This window comes from Scyliorhinus torazame, chromosome 24 (assembly GCF_047496885.1).
Source record: "Scyliorhinus torazame isolate Kashiwa2021f chromosome 24, sScyTor2.1, whole genome shotgun sequence".
Taxonomy (NCBI): Eukaryota; Metazoa; Chordata; class Chondrichthyes; order Carcharhiniformes; family Scyliorhinidae; genus Scyliorhinus; species Scyliorhinus torazame.
Window position 1 is genome coordinate 36,494,846 of NC_092730.1, and position 19,608 is coordinate 36,514,453.

The 19,608-nt window shown below is 50.7% G+C and overlaps 1 long non-coding RNA gene across 2 annotated transcripts in view; it reads left to right on the forward strand.

The window, feature by feature from the left end:
* Positions 1-6,310: 6,310 nt before the first annotated feature.
* LOC140400007 (uncharacterized) overlaps positions 6,311-19,608 on the forward strand; it is a 33,530-nt gene continuing 20,232 nt past the window's right edge. For both annotated transcript variants that reach the window (XR_011937959.1, XR_011937958.1), the window contains exon 1: positions 6,311-6,380. This is a non-coding gene — a long non-coding RNA (uncharacterized lncRNA). The remainder of the gene's footprint in view (positions 6,381-19,608) is intronic.

Consider the following 19,608-nt stretch of genomic DNA (forward strand, 5'->3'; position numbering starts at 1 on the left):
CCAACATCGAAACCAGCTTCCAAGAAGGGAGCCAAGAAAGTCATTAAGAAACCGGCAGTAAAGGGCGGTAAGAAGCGGCGAAAGTCGAGGAAGGAGAGTTACTCCATCTACATCTACAAAGTGATGAAGCAGGTTCACCCCGACACCGGCATCTCCTCCAAGGCCATGAGCATCATGAACTCGTTCGTCAACGATATTTTCGAGCGCATCGCGGGTGAGGCTTCCCGCCTGGCCCATTACAACAAGCGCAGCACCATCAGCTCCCGGGAGATCCAGACCGCCGTGCGCCTGCTGCTGCCCGGGGAACTGGCCAAGCACGCCGTGTCGGAAGGGACAAAGGCGGTGACCAAGTACACTAGCTCCAAGTAAAACTGTTCTCAAACTCATCAAACCCAACGGCTCTTTTAAGAGCCACTCACAACTTCTGGAAAGCAGCCAAACCATAATTTTTTAAATTACTGGTTTATTTCTATTATGAATAGCCAGACCTGTTTTAATAGCGTTTCACTAGAACAACATCCTGTGCAATGCCGAGTTATCGTCCTGTCGATCTTTGTGTCTTGTCTATAAAGTCCCATCATTTAGTTACTGCTCGGTGACTCTTTGGCCTCTGACTCGTTCATACTCGGCGCTGAAGCTGGATTTGGAGAGAATAGAAATCCAAAACCTCCCTTTGCATTTATGTTCGGGTTTACTCTCAATAATCGATCAGTTTATTTGAGCACCCCGGTGGTGGGAAAACTCCATTTCAATACTGACACTAGCTCCAAACTGCTCACTCCACTTTTAACACTGAGGAAGCGGGAGCAGTCTGCAATGGGAACAAATGTTATTGTTTGCAGATGGCTCTAAAATAGACACTGCCGACGGCTGAGCGCGTTTTAAACAACAGCCGGATTAAACCTGTGGAGACAGTTAACGTTTCGGATCTAAACGTCCCTTCTACAGATCTTAAACGTTTCTCTCCACAGATGCTCCCAGATATGCTGAGTTTATCCAGCATTTTCTCATTAATTCACATTTGCAGCATCCGCATTATTTTGCTTTAATTTATTTTGGGTTTGTTCTGTTAGAGAGAAACCCCGAAATCAGAAACTGACAGATATAGGGAAACTGGACTCGGGAAAGAGAGAGAATCCAACAATCTTATACTCAAAACTCAAATGATTTATTCACATGTTTTACGGTCCCTGTTCAATTTTATCTCTTATCTTTTCGCGCTCTTTTAAGCTTTAAAATAAATATTCGGTTGGAATCTGAACATTTGGCGCCCAAACTTTCCGCCCTCAGCACCGTGGAGTCTCCTGATTGGTGCTTCAAACAGACATCTGATTGGTCACTTTGTGCCAGGCTCCACAATGTTGTTCAGATAACCAATCAGCAATGTGTGCACCGCCATTCCTCCTGAAGCTATAAGAGAAGTGAATGTGGGCGGGTTTCCTCATTGTGTGTGAAAGTGTTTGTGAGATTGGGACAATGTCTGGAAGAGGAAAGACCGGCGGTAAAGCTCGGGCCAAGGCCAAGTCTCGCTCCTCCCGGGCTGGACTGCAGTTCCCGGTGGGGCGTGTTCACAGGCACCTGAGAAAGGGCAACTATGCCCAGCGTGTGGGGGCCGGAGCCCCGGTCTATCTGGCTGCTGTGCTCGAGTATCTGACCGCTGAAATCCTCGAGCTGGCCGGCAACGCGGCCCGGGACAACAAGAAGACCCGCATCATCCCCAGGCACCTGCAGCTGGCCGTCCGCAACGACGAGGAGCTCAACAAGCTGCTGGGAGGGGTGACCATCGCTCAGGGCGGGGTGCTGCCTAATATCCAGGCCGTGCTGCTGCCCAAGAAAAGCAGCGCTGGCGCCGGCAAGAAGTGAAGCGACCATTCTTTAATCTAATAACACAAAGGCTCTTTTCAGAGCCACTCACTTTATCTGAAAAAGGGTGACCTGTTCTCGATCCGCTTAGTGCCGTGTTTGTGAGAATTTCCCAGAGGCTTCCGGCTGGAATGAGCTTCCCCTGTATGGTTGGTATTTACCGGGGGACGGCAATTTTTAGCGGGCAGGCTTTCCTAAACAGACCATTTATGTGCAATGGGTGAGCGGGGTTTCAGATTTCATTCCCGCTCTCATTACAATGTTCACTGTGCGGTTCAGGTCTGACTTGGGAGAAAGCTGTTGTGATTCAGACTCTACAGCAGGTTCATGTCGCCTTGGAATGTGAAAAGAGAGATCAATGATGGGAAATATTGGTCTATTTTAACGCTACACTGCCTCCTTACTCGTAAACCTGCTCGGTACATTATGCTGCCGCCATTCTCAGGTCAGTGCTCTCAATGTGAGGATTTGGGCGGCTCTTAAAAGAGCCTTTGTGTTTTGTTAAATTGTCAAATGGATTTCCTCAGCCGCCGAATCCATAGAGAGTGCGGCCCTGGCGTTTGAGAGCGTAAACCACATCCATGGCGGTGACGGTCTTGCGCTTGGCGTGTTCAGTGTAGGTGACGGCGTCCCTGATCACATTCTCCAGGAAAACCTTCAGCACCCCGCGAGTCTCCTCATAGATCAAACCCGAGATGCGCTTGACGCCGCCACGGCGAGCCAGGCGGCGGATTGCTGGTTTGGTGATGCCCTGGATGTTATCACGAAGCACTTTGCGGTGCCGCTTTGCTCCGCCTTTGCCCAGTCCTTTGCCTCCTTTCCCTCTGCCAGACATGATGCTTGTTCAGTCAAATCGCTGCTGAATGAGAGACGAGCTGCTGCACTTTCCTTTATTATACAGCCCGCCCCGACCTGACAGAGAGAGAGGCGGGGAGCAGACTGAGTGACAGACAGAGCAGTGAAATGTCTTTGATCAGCCAGCTCCTCCTCCTGCCTGCTCCAACCCACATTTTATATTCCAAACAGAAGTGAAAAGAGCGCGCTGAACAACACGTACAAACTGCAACATGATGGGCTGCACAGTGGTCAGCACTGCTGCCTCACAGCGCCAGGGACCCGGGTTCACTCTGACCCTGACATTCTGTGTCTGTGTGGGTTTCCTCCCACAAAGATACGCAGATTCGGTGGATTGGCCATGCTAAATTAACCCTTTGTGTCTCGGGGTGTGTGTTAGGTGGAGTTGCGAGGGAGTGGGCCTGGGTAGGTTTGCTCTTTCAGAGAGTCGCTGTGGACTCGATGGACTGAATGGCCTCCTGCACTGTAGTAATTATATGGGAAGGATCTCGGTGTTGCTGGACGTGGCGCAGGTCTGGCCCATTCCCCAGTCCTGCGCGCAGCAGTCACCCGAGTCATCATCAGGTTCATCTGGAGATCACAGGGACCCATATACAAACAGAAGGGACAGCATGTACAAATCTCTGGATAATGGAGGGAGAAACATACACAAGGCCGGCCTCCCCGATGTTCACCTTTGTGTGTGACTACATCAAGCTGTGCGTGTACCCCCAGTACACAAACACCAAGTGTCACTACGTACTGAGGTTCTACCTGCCCCCGGTGTTACGAACGATGTGTCTGGCCTCATTGCCGCAGGATGCTCTGGTAGTTGGACCATGTCGTAACACCTGTCCCTCATGGAAACATTTGTTCAGGAAAACACCTTTGACCACAAGGCGATCAAGCAGTGGTCTGCACATAATGTCCTCGAGGCCCTTATGGAAAAAGAGACGGTGGATCATGTCAGATGGTTCCCCTGAGCAGACTCTCAGAGGCATCTGGCAGATCATCTCATCACCAGAACTTTCAAACACGCACCAAGCCCCAGCTTGGCTGGTGGTGAGCAGGGCTCTCCCGGCAGATCCTTCATGCACTCCCGAAGTCTCAACGCCGTCACACGCTGCCCTCGAAGTGGCTGGGGGGGGGGGGGGGGGGGGGAGGTGCGAAATGGTCACTCACCTCCATGTGGAATGTGCCTTTCCAAATAACGTCTGGAGAGTGAAAGTTCATGGATGACACCAAGGTTGGTGGGAGCGGCAGAGAGTGTTGAGGATTGTCAGAGGATACAGCAGGACATACAATGGATGGAGACTTGGGCAGAGAAATGGCAAATGGAGTTTAATCTGGACAAATGGGAGGTAATGCATTTTGGTAGGTTTAACATAGAGGGGAAATATACCGTAAATGGCAAAACTCTTAGGAATATAGAAAGTCGGAGAGATCTGGACACGCAGGTCCACAGATCTTTGAAGGTGGCAATGGAAGTGGACAAGGTTGTCAACAAAGCAGACGGAATGCCAGCTTTCATTGGACGGGGCATTAAATATAAAAACTGGCAAGTTATGCTACAGCTGTACAGAACCTTGGTAAGGACGCACTTGGAATATTGTGCACAATTCTGGTCGCCACCTTACCAGAAGGCTGTGCAGGCTTTGGAGAGGATGTAGAGGAGGTTTATCAGGCTGTTGCCTGGTCTGGAAAGTGAGCTTTATGGAGAGGCTGAATAGACTCGGACTGTTTTCATTAGAAAGACGGAGATGTGATCTGATAAAGGCCGACCAAATTATGAGCGGCATGGATAGAGTGAATGGGCAGGCAATCTTTCCCAGGGTGGAGGGGCCAGTCACCAGGGGGCATAGATTTAAGGTGTACAGGGTAAAGTTTACAGAGGATGTGCGAGGCAGGTTTTTTTACACAGACAGTGGGGAGAGCATGGACCGCGTTGCCAGGGGAGGTTGTGGAAGCAGCTACATTACGGCGGTCAAAAATCATCTTGACAAACACATGGATCGGATGGGTAGAGAGGGATACGGCACAAGGAAGTGCTGAGGGTTTTGGCAAAGTTTGGTATCATGACCGGTACAGGTTTGGACGGCCGAAGGTCCTGCTCCTGTGCTGTATTGTTCTTTGTTTGAGAGATGCAGTGGGATTTGTCCAGGTTCAGCCCGAGCAGCTCTGTGACACAGTACTCTGTGCTCTACGGGCTATTCCCAGGGGGACACACTGAGACAAACATCAACTGCTGCTGGAGGATCATAAACTCGGTGAAAGACTCTCTTTGGTCTGCCTGTAACCTGTTGATCTTCCAGGGTAAAGAATTGTCCTCGACTGAGTGTTGCAGACTGGCACATTCCAAAGTCCAGGACTATGTGCTGAGGGACGCACTCAAGCTTGGGGTACCCGGCACCAAGGCTCAATGGGGAAAGGCCACTGTGTAGGTTCTTGCAGCAAATGTACACCAAGAGGCTGGTAACAGGGTAAAACCCCTCGGTCTGTGTGAGTAACACTAAAGAGGGGCTGGTAACTGTGTAAAATCCACCTCGTATGTGTGATTAACACGAAATGTTTAAAATTATTGAAGCTTTACAGGGTGGAACATGACTGATGTAAATATTTTGAGAAGAATTGTAATGTAAATATTGAAATGTGTGTAATGTCCTCATTATCTCACTGAAGAAATTCAAGTAAATCTGGACCTCTGGAGAAAATGTAAATATTATTGTACAAAACGATGTTATTGTGATGACAATTTGAAATGTTTGACCATGTTTATTTCAAGGGATTTTATAAATGAAGTATATTTTTGAAAATAACTTGTGTGCTTCTATGAAAAATGAAGTCAGTCAGTGAAATGGTAGTTTGCAGAAAGTGTGAGTTTGAGGGGCTGAGTGACAGTGTAATAACAAACAAGCTGCAGGCAATGACTGCAAATTGAATCTCTCATTGGGACAAACACACAGCTACAAAAGGTGACTGGTTGAGCCCGAGGGCACAGGGCCACTTGCAGCCACACACACACAGTCCCCCCAACACGGGCTCTGTAGGAGGTTTTGCTCTCTATGCGATGACAGTGAAATGGGGAATACTCCCATTGATTCTCAACGCGGAATTGCTTGGGGATCTGCGCATGCCCGGCGTAACCGCTTGCCTGTCGTCATTCCGAGATTTAGAGCGCATGCGCAGCCCCTCTCCCGCACACTCCTTTTTGTCAGTGAGTGGAATCGCTTTGTTGAAGCTGAGTGAAATGTCAATGTCAGGGCCCAGGTCAGCGAGGAAACAGCGTTCTCATTGCAGCAGCACATCCATCTGGGAGTGTGAGGAAAGAGGCTCAGAGATCATTACTGACTCGGGGGGTGTTCAGGGAGAATCGGGGGCTGTTTGCAAGAGGCGCAGCGGAGCACGATCTTGTTCCGGGACTTGGAGTGAGCGGGGGGAAGGGAGAGCTTTTTCTGGGCCTGGCTTATTTGTCTGATTCTGGGTTAGGATTTGGAGAGTATTTTCTTTATTTTACTGATTATCAGTTGAAAGAATGGATTGATCTATCATTGACCTCATCTGACCCTAACTTACAAGAAATTTGTTTTCTTCTTCCTCGTTCAACAGACGAAAAGATGAGTTCCAAGATGATTATGATGATTCCTCAGCAACGTGAATGTGCAGCCGTCTCCTTCTAACTGACTGTAAGTACAATATTAATGCAACATTGCAGAGACACAGACACATCAGCTCCACCGTCACTGAGCAGAAGCAGTCAGATTCGCAGAGACCTCAAGTCCCAGATGAACATGTCCAATCCAACAGTCCTCTTTATCCAATTGAAGAAATTCAAGTAAATCTGGACTTCTGGAGAAAATGTAAATATTATTTACAGATACACGACAGGGCAGGTGGGATAATTTTCCACAATTCACCCCTACTCTCTCATGGAACGTTGGATCAACTTTTGACAACAGCGTTTCATCTGTAAAGTAATCAGTATAGTATTAATTAGGCTATAGATTCAGCAATCAATGTGCAAGTATCCATTGGCACTTTTTTGTAACTTTCTTAGTTTAAAATATTTCAGAAGCAAAGCACTTGAATAAGGCATTAACAGAAAAATGATACATTTAAATTGTTCTCCAAAGGGACACTTATCAAATTGTCAGGCCATCCTTTCATCTCACAAGTTGTGAACCTTTGGTACAAGTAAAAGGTCGGATAGTACAGCTTATTGAAAAGTGCCGAATTAATCATAAACTTCTACCGAGACACATCCCAAAACAAAATATAAAATTCCCATCCAAATATCTCACACAATCTCAGATATAATGGTACAGTGTCATTCTCATGAAACAGACATGGAAATAGATCATTTAACATATCAATGTTATCACTAAAAGTAATAATGGAGGATGAATACTGAACAGAATGTTCACCCTGAACTCACAAAACAGGTATTGACAAGTACAGAAAACACAATAAAATCTTGCACATCAGAGAGGTGGACAGACTGAGATTACCTGTCTTCTCGTGTAAATGTAAATAATATTACAGACGGAGATTAAACCCATAATCCCATAACAGAGACAGACAGCTACAAATGCAAGCACAGAGACAGAGTGTTAGTGAGTCAAATTAAGTTTCCCCCTAACACTTGACCCATAACTGAGACAGACAGCTACCGTGGAAAACACGCACTCACACTCGCACACCAACAACTGAGCAGTAAGCAGTAAAATATGCCATATATCATAAATAGACAGTGGGGGTAAAACACACACTCACGTTTTCTCATGCACATGCTCACTCACAAGTAACTCAGCAGGAAGCACTATATATGCAGTGAATATCACAGAAAGTCTGAGGGTGAAACACACACACACACACCAATAACTGAGCATCAAGCAGTAAAATATGTCATATATCGCACACAGAAACAGAGAGGTTTATACACACTCACTCACACTCTGTCTCTCATACAGTCTCACACACACCCACGCACTGTCTCTCCCACACACTCACAAATCAATAACTGAGCAGTAATCAAGAATATATTAATTGTATATCACAGAGACTGTGAGGTCAATACACACTCACTCACATTCTCTCTCTCACACACACATTCTCCCTCTCTCACACACACACACCAGTCACTGAGCAGTAATCAATTAAATATGTGACATATATCACAGAGATACAGTGAGGGTAAAACATGCACTCACTCTCTCACTCACACTCACTCAGTCACACAGCAGTAACTGAGCAGTAAGCTGTAAAATATGTGTGTGTGTGCTTTACCCTCACTGTCTCTCTATGATGTATAACACATATTTTACAGCTTACTGCTCAGTTACTGCTGTGTGACTGAGTGAGTGTGAGTGAGAGAGTGAGTGCATGTTTTACCCTCGCTGTATCTCTGTGGTATATATTGCATATTTAATTGATTACTGCTCAGTGACTGGAGTGTGTGTGTGAGAGGGAGAGAGTGTGTGTGTGCTGTAAGCAGTAAAATATTTGTTATAAATCAGAGAGAATCAGTGAGGGTCTTTTTTTTATCATTGAATTTACAGTGCAGAAGGAGGCCATTCAGCCCATCGAGTCTGTACCGGCTCTTGGAAAGAGCATCCTACTTAATCCCACACCTCCACCCTATCCCCATAACCCAGTAACCCCCCCAACACTAAGGGAAATTTTGGACACTAAGGGCAATTTATCATGGCCAATCCACCTAACCTGCACATCTTTGGATTTTGGGAGGAAACCGGAGCACCCGGAGAAAACCCACGCACATACGGGGAGGATGTGCAGGCTCCGCACAGACAGTGACCCAAGCCGGAATCGAACCTGGGACCCGTGAAGCAATTGTGCTATCCACATTGCTACTGTGCTGCCCTTTTTAAGAAACAGATAGATTTAGCACTCAGGACGAAGTGTATCAAAGGAGATGGGGTGGGTGGGGGGGGGGAGGGGGTAAAACACTCTCTCTCATAGAAACCCTACAGTGCAGAAGGAGGCCATTCAACCCATCGTGCCTGGATTGACCTTTTGAATGAGCATGCTACCCGAAGACCAATCTCCCACCATCTCCTTGTAACCCTACCAAGGGACAGTTTAGCATATTGAATCCACCTAACCTACACTTCTTTGGACTGTGGGAGGAAACTGGAGCACCCGGAGGAAACCCAAACTCCGCACAGACAGGCGCCTGAGGTCAGAATCAAACCCAGCCTCTGGTGCTGTGAGGCAGCAGTGCTAACCACCGTGCCACCCTGCTGCCCATCAGCAGCACATCAACTTTTCACCCTGTTGCTCTCACACACATTCACCATCCCTCACACATACTCACAGACTCACCCTCTCAAACACACTCTCTCACACCAGGAATTGAGCCATAAGCAGTAAAATATGTGTAATACATCACAGAGACAGTGAGGATAAAACTTCCACTCAATGTCTCCCACACACACACTGGCACTCACACACACCATTATCTGAGCAGTACGCTGTAAAATATGTGTCTATATCATAGAGAGACAGTGAGGATAAAAATCTCACCCACACTCCCACCATCTCACACACACTATCTCTCTCATGCTCTCCCACACACACCATTAACTGAGCAGTAAGCAGTAAAATATTCATTATATATCGCAGAGAGACATTGAGGTTAATATGACTCTATCTTCTAATCTTTATTGTCACAAGTAGGCTTCCATTAACATGGCAATGAAGTTCCTGTGAAAATTCCCTAGGCGCCACATTCTGGCACCTGTTTGGGTACACGGAGGGAGAATTCAGAATGTCCAAATTACCAAACAGCACGTCTTTTGGGACTATCTATCCATGAGTGTGTGTTTTTACCTCACTGTCTCTCTGTGACATATAATGAATATTCTTGTGCTTCCTGCTTAGTTACAGGTCTGTGTGTGTGAGAGATAGTGAGTGTTGAGAGTGAGAGTGTGTCTTTACCCTCACTGACTCTTTATGCTATATAACTCATATTTACTTCTCTCTCACACATTCTGTCTCTCACACACTCATACGCTATCTCATTCACACACTCACACTCTATTTCTCTTGCAAACACTAGCTCTCCCACACACTCACGCTGTCTCTCTCTCTCACTCTTGCTGCTTCTTTCGCAGACTCTCTCTCACACACACACATACACACCAGTCACTGAGCAGTAAGCAGTTAAATATGCATTTTATATCGCAGAGGGTCAGTGAGGGTAAAACACACACTCGCACACCAGTAACTGAGCAGTAAAATATGTGTTTAATATCACCGAGACAATGAAGGTAAAACACACACACACTCACACAGACTATTTCTCCCACTCAGACACTCCCAAACACACAGTGACACATTCTCTCACACACACTCTCATATTCACATACTCTCATATTCACACACTCTCACAACAGTAACTGAGCAGTGAGCAGTAAAATATGCATCATATATCACAGAGACAGTGATGGTCAAATAGATTCTCACTCTCTCTCTCACACACTCACCACACACCCCAGTAACTGAGCAGCAACAGCAAAATATGTGTTATATATCAAAGAGAGACAATGAGGGTTAAATACACATAGACTCACTCGCTCGCACACCCACTCTCACGCACACCCGCTCTCTCTCACGCACACCCGCTCTCTCTCACGCACACCCGCTCTCTCTCACGCACACCCGCTCTCTCTCACGCACACCCGCTCTCTCTCACGCACACCCGCTCTCTCTCACGCACACCCGCTCTCTCTCACGCACACCCGCTCTCTCTCACGCACACCCGCTCTCTCTCACGCACACCCGCTCTCCTCATGCACACCCGCTCTCTCTCTCATACACACCAGCTCTCTCTCACGCACACCCAGTCTGAAACATATCAGTGACTGAGCAGCAGACACTAATATATGCATTATATATCACAGAGACAGTGAGGAGAAAACTGATACCCACACACACACTGCTGCTCACACTCTCTCGCTCACACACACACCGGTAACAGAATATTACAATGTGTTAGACATCACTGAGAGATCTCACACACTCTCTCACTCATACACACTCTCACACACACCAGTAAGCATCATATATCACGGAGAAACAATGAGGGCAAATCACAACTTCACACTCTCATACAGACACTGTCTCTCACACACACTCATGCTCTCTCACACACACCAGTCACTGAGCAGTAAGCAGTTAAATATGCATTGTATGTCTCAGGGGGACAGTGAGGGCAAATCACACCTTCACACTCATACAGGCACTATCTCTCACACACACTCATGCTCTCTCACACACACCAGTCACTGAGCAGTAAGCAGTTAAATATGCATTGTATGTCTCAGGGGGACAGTGAGGGTAAAACACACTCTCGCCACTCTCACATACTCACACACTCCAGCAACTGAGCAGGGAGCAGCAAAATATGTTGTGTATGATAGACAGACAGTGAGGGTAAAACACACACTCACACACTCTCCAACACCTGTTACTGAGCAGTAAAATGTGTTATATATCACAGAGATGATGTGGAGATGCCACCGTTGGACTAGGGTGAGCACAGTAAGAAGTCTCACAACACCAGGTTAAAGTCCAAAAGGTTTGTTTCGAAGCACCACCTGTGGGACTTGAACCTGGTGTTGTTAGAACATAGAACAGCACAGCACAGAACAGGCCCTTCGGCCCTCGATGTTGTGCCGGGCTTTGTCCGAAACCAAGATCAAGCTATCCCACTGCCTGTCATTCTGGTGTGCTCCATGTGCCTATCCAATAACCGCTTGAAAGTTCTTAAATGTCCGACTCCACTATCACAGCAGGCAGTCCATTCCACACTCTAACCACTCTCTGAGTAAAGAACCTACCTCGGACATCCCTCCTATATCTCCCACCCCAAACTTTATAGTTATGCCCCCTTGTAACAGCTACATCCTCCCGAGGAAATAGTCTCTGAACGTCCGCTCTATCTATCCCCCTCATCATCTTTCAACCTCGATTAAGTCGCCTCTCATCCTCCTTCGCTCCTATGAGAAAAGCTCTAGATCCATCAACCTTTCCTCATAAGACCTACCCTCCAATCCAGGCAGTATCTTGGTAAATCTCCTCTGCACCCTTTCCAATGCTTCCACATCCTTCCTATAATGAGGTGACCAGAACTGCACACAATACTCCAAATGTGGTCTCATCAGGGTCCTGTACAGTTGCAGCATAACACCACGGCTCTTAAACTCAAGCCCCTGTTAATAAACACTAACACACTATAGGTCTTCTTCACGGCTCTGTCCACTTGAGTGGCAACCTTCAGAGATCTGTGGACATGAACCCCAAGATCTCTCTGTTCCTTCACATTCCTCAGAACCCTGCCGTTGACCCTGTAATCCGCATTCAAATTTGTCCGACCAAAATGAATCACCTCGCACTTATCAGGGGTTAAACTCCATCTGCCATTTTTCGGCCCAGCTCTGCATCATATCAATGTCTCTTTGCAGCCTACAACAGCCCTCCACCTCATCCACTACTCCATCAATCTTGGTGTCAGCAGCAAATTTACTGACCCACCCTTCAGTCCCCTCCTCCAAGTCATTTATTAAAATCACAAATAGCATAGCCCCTCTCTTCGGTGAATACTGAAGAAAAGTATTCATTCAACGCCTCTCCTATCCCGATGCCACACAGAAGTTTCCACTACTGTCCTTGACCGGCCTTAACCTCACCCTGGTCATTCTTTTATTTCTCACATAAGAGGAAAATGCCTTGGGGTTTTCCTTGATCCAACCCGCCAAGTACTTCTCCTGCCCCCTCCTAGCTCTCCTAAGCCCTTTTTTAAGCTCATTCCTTGCCACCTTCTAACCCTCAAGCGACCCAACTGAACCTTGTTTTCTCATCCTTACATACGCTTCCTTTTTCCTCTTGACAAGACATTCAACCTCTTTTGTGAACCATGGTCCCCTCTCACGGGCATTTGCTCCCTGCCAGACAGGGACATACCTATCAAGGACACGCAGTATTTGTTCCTTGACCAAGCTCCACTTTTCATTTGTGCTTTTCCCTGACAGTTTCTGTTCCCATCTTATGCTTCCTAATTCTTGCCTAATCACATCATCATTAACCCTCCCACAATTATTTTTTTTATTTTAAAACATTTTTATTAAAGGTTTTCATAAAATATCAATAACAAAATGAAAAAGAAACCCACCAGGGTTAAGTACAAAACACAGTCCAGAAAAACAACCCTCCATATCCCCTCCCCCCCCCCCCCCACCCTGTACATGAATAATAAATTAAGATTAACGCCCTGACTTAATACAACAAGTATATACAACCCCTGAGACCCTCCACTGTAAATAACAAAAACAAAAAAATAAAGTGACCCCCTCCCCCCCGAGTTGCTGCTGCCATTGACCAATGTCTCCCGCTCTGGCAGGAAGTCTAAGAACGGTTACCACCGCCTAAAGAACCCTTGTACCGACCCTCTCAAGGCGAATTTCAACCTCTCCAACTTAATAAACCCCGCCGTATCGTTGATCCAGGATTCCACGCTTGGCGGCCTCACATCCTTCCACTGAAGAAGAATCCTCCGCCGGGCTACCAGGGACGCAAAGGCCAGAATTCCGGCCTCTTTCTCCTCCTGCATTCCCGGATCCTCTGCCGCCCCAAATATTGCGAGCCCCCAGCCCGGCTTGACCCTGGATCCTACCACCCTCGACACCGTCCTCGCAACGCCCTTCCAAAATTCCTCCAGCACTGGGCATGCCCAGAACATATGGGTGTGGTTTGCTGGGCTCCCTGAGCACCTAACACACCTGTCCTCACCCCCAAAAAACCGACTCATCCTTGTCCCGGTGTGTGTGCCCTGTGCAGCATCTTAAACTGTATGAGGCAAAGCCTCGCGCACGATGAGGAACGGTTCACCCTCCCCAGGGCGTCTGCCCACGTCCCTTCCTCAATTTCCTCTCCCAAATCCCCTTCCCACTTACCCTTTACCTCCACCACCAAGGTCTTCTCCTCCTCCTGCATCACCTGTTAAGTTTCCGAGATCTTCCCCACTCCCACCCACCCCCCCGAGAGCACCCTGTCCTGTACTGTGTGTGGCCGTAGCCGTGGGAATTCCGTCACCTGCCGTCTGGTAAACACCCTTACCTGTAAGTACCTGAAGGTGTTCCCTGGGGAGAGCCCGTACTTCTCCTCCTGCTCACCCAGGCTCGCAAACTTCCCGTCCACAAACAGGTCCCCCAACTTTCATATCCCTGCCCTGTGCCACCCCGCAAACCCTCCACCTGTTCTTCTTGGGGCGAACCGGTGGTTCCCCCGTAATGGGGTCCCCGCCGAGGCCGCCACTTCCCCCCTGTGCCACCTCCACTGCCCCCAGGTTTTGAGGGCAGCCAGCACCACCAGGCTCGTGGTATACCTCCTTGGAGGGAGCGGCAGCAGCGCTGTTGCCATCGCCCCCAGACTCGTACCCACACAAGATGCCGTCTCCAGCCTCTTCCATGCGGTCCCCTCCCCCTCCATCACCCACTTGCACACCATCGTCGCATTGGCGGCCCAAAAGTATCCACAGAGGTTGGGCAGCGCCAGTGCCCCCCTATCTGTACTCCGCTCCAGGAACACCCTTCTCACCCTCGGAGTCCGTCGCACCCACACAAACCCCATTATACTCCTGTTAACCCGCCTGAAAAAGCCTTCGGGATAAACACTGGGAGGCACTGGAACAGGAATAAATACCTTGGGAGCACCGTCATTTTGATTGACTGCACCCTACCCGCCAAGGACAGCGGCAACGTGTCCCACCTCTTGAACTCCTCCTCCATTTGCTCCACCAGCCTTGTAAAGTTAAGCCTATGCAGGGCCCCCCAGCTCCTGGCCACCTGGACTCCTAGATACCTGAAGCTCCTCTCTGCTTTTTTTAGTGGGAGCTCGCCAATCCCCCTCTCCTGGTCCCATGGGTGAACTACGAACAGCTCGCTCTTCCCCATGTTGAGGTTGTACCCCGAAAAGTCCCTGAATTCCCTACGAATCCTCATTACCTCCGGCATTCCTCCCACCGGGTCCACCACATACAGCAGCAGGTCGTCCGCATAAAGTGACACCCTATGCTCCTCCCCACCCCGCACCAACCCCCTCCAGTTCCTTGACTCCCTCAGTGCCAAAGCCAGCGGTTCAATCGCCAGTGCGAAGAGCAGGGGGGATAGGGGACACACCTGTCTCGTCCCTCGGTGCAACCGAAAGTACTCGGACCTCTTCCTGTTTGTGGCCACACTCGCCATCGGGACCTCATACAACAGCCTAACCCACCTGACAAACCCCTCCCCAAACCCGAACCTCTTCAGCACCTCCCACAGATACCCCCACTCTACCCTATCGAAGGCTTTCTCAGCGTCCATCGCTACCAGTATCTCCGCCTCCCACTCCCTCGCCGGCATCATGATAACGTTCAAAAGCCTCCGCACATTCGCGTTCAACTGCCTCCCCTTCACAAACCCCGTCTGGTCTTCATGGATGATCTGCGGCACACAATCCTCAAGGCTAAGACCTTCGCCAGCACCTTGGCATCTACATTTAGCAAGGAAATCGGTCTGTAAGACCCACACTGCAGGGGATCCTTGTCCCGCTTCAGGATCAAGGAGATCAGTGCCCGGGACATCGTCGGGGGCAACCCCCCCCCTCCCTTGCCTCATTGAAGGTCCTAACTAACAGCGGGCCCAACAGGTCCATATACCTTTTATAGAATTTGACCGGGAAACCGTCCGGCACCGGTGCCTACCCCGCCTACATGCTTCCTATCCCTTTGATCAGCTCCTCCAGCCCAATCGGGGCCCCCAATCCCGCCACCAGTCCCTCTTCCACCTTTGGAAACCTCAATTGGTCCAGGAAGCGGCCCATCCCTCCCTCCTCCCGTGGGGGCTCGGATCAGTACAATTCCTCGTCGAAGTCCCTGAAGACCCCAGTGAAGCCAGCTCCACTCCGCCCCCGCCCCCCCTGTCCTTAACTTAGCTGCGTCCCGCTTCTGAAGCTGATGCGCCAGCATCCGGCTTGCCTTTTCCCCATACTCTTAAATCGCCTCCTGGGCATTCCTCTACTGCACCTCCGCCTTCCTGGTGGTCACCAGGTCGAATTCGGCCTGGAGGCTACGTCTCTTCCTCAACAATCCTTCCTCGGGCTCCTCCGCATACCTCCTGTCTACCCTCACCATCTCCCCCACCAGCCTCTTCCCCCACTCCCTCCGCTCCTTGTGGGCCCTAATGGAGATCAGCTCTCCCCTCACCACCACCTTCAGTGCCTCCCATACCATCCCCACTCAGACCTCCCCGTTGGCGTTGGTCTCCACGTACCTCTCTATACTTCCTCGGACCCACTCGCTCACCTCCTCGTCCGCCAACAGCCCCACCTCCAAGCGCCACAGCGGGCGCTGGTCCCTCTCCTCCCCCATCTCCAAGTCCACCCAATGCGGGGCGTGGTCCGAAATGGCTATTGCCGAATACTGAGTATCCTCTACTCTCGCTATCAACGCCCTACTCAAGGTGAAAAAGTCGATTTGGGAATAAGCCTTATGGACATGTGAGAAGAATGAAAATTCCCTAGCCCCCGGCCTTGCAAATCCCCAAGGGTCCACCCCTCCCATCTGGTCCATAAACCCCTCTCAGCACTCTAGCCACCGCCGACTACCTACCCGTCCTAGACCTGGAGCGATCCAGTGCCGGGTCCAGCACCGTGTTAAAGTCTCCCCCCATTATCAGGCCCCCCACTTCCAAGTCTGGGATCCGACCCAACATACGCCGCATAAAACCTGCATCGTCCCAGTTCGGGGCATACACATTGACCAGTACCACCCTCTCTCCCTGTAACTTACACTTACCATCATGTACCTGCCGCCATTATCTGCCACAATGCTCGACGCCTCAAACGACACCTTCTTTCCCACCAAGATCGCCACCCCTCGATTTTTGGCATCCAGCCCCGAGTGAAACACCTGACCTACCCACCCTTTCCTCAATCTTACTTGGTCTGCCACCTTCAGGTGTGTCTCCTGAAGCGTAACCACATCCGCCTTGAGCCCCTTCAGGTGAGCGAACACGCGGGCCCGCTTAACCGGCCCATTCAGTCCCCTTACATTCCAGGTTATCAGCCAGATCAGGGGGCTACCCACCCCCCTCCCCCGCCGACGAGCCATGACCCCTCCTTGGCCAGCCACGTGCCCACACCCCACACCGGGCCCGTTCCCCACAGCGGCATACCCCCGTCTCGACCCCCCCTCACTCGCTCCAGGTCCTCCTTGACCATAGCAGCAGCAATTCGATTTCCCCCCCCCACCCAACCCCCCTCCCCCGGTTAGAACCCATCCTAGCTGATTTACTCCCCCCATTGCCCTTCCGCAAGTCAGCTGACTCCTGCTGACCCCGGCCACTCCCGCCTCTCCTTCGACTCCTCCCATTCTGTGGCACACCCTCCTCTCCCGTCCCCATCCATAGGCCCTCCCCCTCCCCCTTCTGTTCTAAGCGCGGGAAACAACCCTCGCTTCCCTGCCCCGGCCCCGCCCCCTCCAGTCTTCAGCGTGGGATAAAGCCCGCGCTTTCCACCGACCAGGCCCCGCCACCTCTGACGCAGCTCCTTTTACAGGCCCTGTCCCCTCACCCCTGACTCGGGCCTCACCCTCCCCCGCAAGGCCCCATCTCACCTTCAAGAGCCCCCCCGACCAACCCAACCAAAACAGTGCCCAACCCGCCCCAGCCACCTTCTCCGACCTAAAAGAGGAAAAACACAAAGAAAAAGAAACCCGGAGCAATACAAAAGCCCCCCCCTCGAAACAAAAATAAACATAGCATATCAACCATAGTCCCCAATCGCCCGTCCCGACCCTCAATCTGTGTCCAACGTCTCGACCTGAACAAAGGCCCACACCTCCTCCGGAGACTCAAAATAGTGGTGCCGGTCCTTGTAGGTAACCCACAGTCGCGCCGGCTGCAACATGCCAAACTTCACCCCCTTCCTGTGCAGCACCGCCTTCGCTCAATTGTACCCGGCCCTCCTCTTCGCCACCTCCGCACTCCAGTCCTGATATATCTGAACCTCCACGTTCTCCCACCTGCTGCTCCTCTCCTTCTTGGCCCACCTGAACACACACTCCCGATCGACGAACCGATGGAACCTCACCAGCACCGCCCGCGGAGGCTCGTTAGCCTTGGGCCTCCTCGCCTGCACTCGATGGGCCCCTTCCAGCTCCAGGGGCTCCTAGAAGGACCCCGCTCCCATCAGTGAGTTCAACATGGTGACCACATAGGCCCCCACGTCCGGCCCCTCCAGCCCCTCCGGGAGGCCCAGAATCCGCAGATTCTTCCGCCTCGACCGATTCTCCATCTCCTCGAACCGCTCCTGCCATTTCTTGTGGAGCGCCTTGTGCGCCTCCACCTTTACCGGCAGGCCTGAGATCTCGTCCTCATTGTCAGAGATCTTTTGTCGAGCCTCGCGGATCGCCACTCCCTGGGCCGTCTGTGTCTCCAGCAGCTTATCAATCGACGCCTTCATCGGCTCTAGCAGGTCCGTTTTAATCTCTCTGAAGCAGCGCTGGATACCCTCCTGCTGCTCTTCCGCCCACTGCATCCACGCTGCCTAGTCTCCGCCCGCCGCCATTTTGTCCTTCTTCCCTCACACCTTCGTCAGGTCCACCACCACCTTTTTTTTCGCCCCGCTCCTAGTTGAAGCCATATACTGACGGGGAGCTGTTGTAGACTCCTTCCCACACCGGGAAACGTCGAAAAAGTGCCGTTAGGGGCCCTGAAAAGAGCCCAAAAGTCTGTTTTTGCGGGAACCGCCGAATGTGCGAATTAGCTCCGCATAGCCGCAACCGGAAATTCCCCCCTCCCCCAATTATAAACCTTGCCCTGCCGTATGGCCCTATCCCTCTCCAGCAAGACTTCTTGCTGATTTCACAGAGGGACAGTGAGGGTACAACACATGCTCACACGCGCTCTCCCCACAATCTCTCTCTCACACACACCAGTTACTGAGCAGTAAGCAGTGAAATATGTTATTTCTGATAGACAGACAGTGAGGATAAAACACACTCACACACCTGTGACTGAGCAGTAAAATATGTTATATATCACAGAGAGACAATGAAGGTAAAACACACACTCTCTCCCCACACACTCACACTCCTGCAGACTATTTCTCTCACTCTCCCTGACACAGACTGACACACTCACTTGCACACGCTCCCTCACACACTCGCACTCTTTCATATTCACACACTTTCTGATACTCACACTCTCTGACACAACAGTTCCTGAGTAAAAAATGCATCATCTATCATAGAGAGACAATGATGGGAAAACACACGCTCGCACTCTCTCTCTCACACACACCAGTAACTGGGCATGAACAGTAAAATATGTGTAATATATCAAAGAGAGATAAAGAGGGTAAAATGCAAACATGCTCACACACACAGATGCTCACACACACATGCTCACACACATGCCTCACACACGCGCTTTCTCACACACGCGCTCCCTCTCGCACACGCGCTCCCTCTCGCACACGCGCTCCCTCTCGCACACGCGCTCCCTCTCGCACACGCGCTCCCTCTCGCACACGCGCTCCCTCTCGCACACGCGCTCCCTCTCGCACACGCGCTCCCTCTCGCACACCCGCGCTGCCTCTCGCACACCCGCGCTGCCTCTCGCACCCGCGCTCCCCCTCGAACGCGCGCTCCCTCTCGCACGCGCGCTCCCTCTCGCACGCGCGCTCTCTATCGCACGCCCCTGCGCGCTCCCTCTTGCACGCACGCTCCCTCTCGCGCGCGCGCTCGCTCTCACGCGCGCAATCGCTCTCACGCGCGCGCGCGCTCTCACACACGCGCTCGTTCTCTCACGCGCGCTCGCTCTCACACGCGCGCGCGCTTTCTCACACACATTCTCT